This window comes from Arachis ipaensis, chromosome B3 (assembly GCF_059453495.1).
Source record: "Arachis ipaensis isolate K30076 ecotype BB chromosome B3, ASM5945349v1, whole genome shotgun sequence".
Lineage (NCBI taxonomy): Eukaryota > Viridiplantae > Streptophyta > Magnoliopsida > Fabales > Fabaceae > Arachis > Arachis ipaensis.
In genome coordinates, this window is record NC_142438.1 from 100,894,921 (window position 1) to 100,897,071 (window position 2,151).

A 2,151-nucleotide genomic window follows, 5' to 3' on the forward strand; every position below is an offset into this window, starting at 1 on the left:
TCATGGACTTCCATCTAAAGATCCTTTTCAGTTCTTAACTGAATTCTTACAGATCTGTGATACTGTTAAGACTAATGGAGTAGATCCTGAAGTCTACAGGCTCATGTTTTTCCCATTTGCTGTAAGAGACAGAGCTAGAGTGTGGTTAGACTCTCAACCCAAAAATAACCTGAACTCCTGGGATAAGCTAGTCAAGGCTTTCTTAGCCAAGTTCTTTCCTCCTCAAAATCTGAGTAAGCTTAGAGTGGATGTTCAAACCTTCAGACAAAAAGAAGGTGAATCCCTCTATGAAGCTTGGGAGAGATACAAGGAACTGACCAAAAAGTGTCCTTCTGACATGCTTTCAGAATGGACCATCCTGGATATATTCTATGATGGTCTGTCTGAATTAGCTAAGATGTCATTGGATACTTCTGCAGGTGGATCCATTCACCTAAAGAAAATGCCTGCAGAAGCTCAAGAACTCATTGACATGGTTGCTAATAACCAGTTCATGTACACTTTTGAGAGGAATCCTGTGAGTAATGGGATGCCTCAGAAGAAGGGAGTTCTTGAAATTGAAACTCTGAATGCCATATTGGCCCAGAATAAAATATTAACTCAGCAAGTCAATATGATTTCTCAGAGTCTGAATGGAATGCAAGCTGCATCCAACAGTACTCAAGAGGCATCTTCTAAAGAAGAAGCTTATGATCCTGAGAACCCTGCAATAGCAGAGGTGAATTACATGGGTGAATCTTACAGAAACACCTATAACCCCTCATGGAGAAATCACCCAAATCTCTCATGGAAGGATCAACAAAAGCCTCAACAAGGCTTTAATAATGGTGGAAGAAACAGGTTTAGCAATAGCAAGCCTTTTCCATCATCCACTCAGCAAAAGACAGAAAGTTCTGAGCAGACTCCATCTAGCTTGGCAAACATAGTCTCTGATCTATCTAAGACCATTCTAAGTTTCATGAATGAAACAAGGTCCTCCATTAGAAATTTGGAGGCACAAGTGGGCCAGCTGAGTAAGAAGATCACTGAAACCCCTCCTAGTGCTCTCCCAAGTAATACAGAAGAAAATTCAAAAGGAGAGTGCAAGGCCATTGATATAACCATCATGGCCGAATCCAAGGAGGAAGGGAAGGACGTGAATCCCAAGGAGGAAGACCTCCTGGGATGTCTAGTGATCAATAAGGAGTTTCCCTCTGAGGAACCAAAGGACTCTGAGGCTTATCTAGAGACCATAGAGATGGCATTGAACCTTCTTGTGCCATTCATGAGCTCTGATGAGTATTCTTCTTCTGAAGAGAATGAGGATGTTACTGAAGAGCAAGTTGCCAAGTTTCTTGTTGCAATCATGAAGCTGAATGCCAATTTATTTGGTAGTGAGATTTGGGGAGATGAACCTCCCCTGTTCACCAATGAACTAAATGCATTGGATCAACTAAGATTGCCTCAGAAGAAACAGGATCCTGGAAAGTTCCTAATACCTTGTACCATAGGCACCATAACCTTTGAGAAGACTCTATGTGACCTTGGGTCAGGAATAAACCTCATGCCACTTTCTGTAATGGAGAAACTGGGAATCTTTGAGGTGCAAGCTGCCAGAATCTCATTAGAGATGGTAGACAACTCAAGAAAAGAGGCTTATGGACAAGTAGAGGACGTGTTACTAAAGGTTGAAGGCCTATACATCCCTGCTGATTTCATAATCCTGGATACTGGGAAGGTTGAGGATGAATCCATCATTCTTGGAAGATCCTTCCTAGCCACAGCAAGAGCTGTGATTGATGTAGACAGAGGTGAACTAGTCCTTCAATTGAATGAAGACTCCCTTGTGTTTAAAACTCAAGGTCATCCTTCTGTAAACATGGAAAAGAGGCACAGTAAGCTTCTCTCAGTACAGAGTCAACTAAAGCCCCCACAGTCAAACTCTAAGTTTGGTGTTGGGAGGCCTCAGCCAAACTCTAAGTTTGGTGTTGAACTCCCATATCCAAACTCTAAGTTTGGTGTTGGAAAGTCTATAAAATTGACCTGATCACCTGTGTGGCTCCATGAGAGCCCACTGTCAAGCTATTGACATTAAAGAAGCGCTTGTTGGGAGGCAACCCAATTTTTATTTATCTAATTTTATTTTTATATTTTTATTGTTCTTTCATATTT

General features: G+C 41.5%; 1 non-coding gene across 1 annotated transcript; it reads right to left on the reverse strand.

Annotated features, from left to right (window-relative positions):
• Positions 1 to 235: 235 nt before the first annotated feature.
• On the reverse strand, positions 236 to 343 carry LOC148571788 (small nucleolar RNA R71). Its single transcript, XR_015880363.1, has one exon. It is a non-coding gene; the product is annotated as a small nucleolar RNA R71 (small nucleolar RNA).
• Between the last annotated feature and the right edge of the window lie 1,808 nt (positions 344 to 2,151).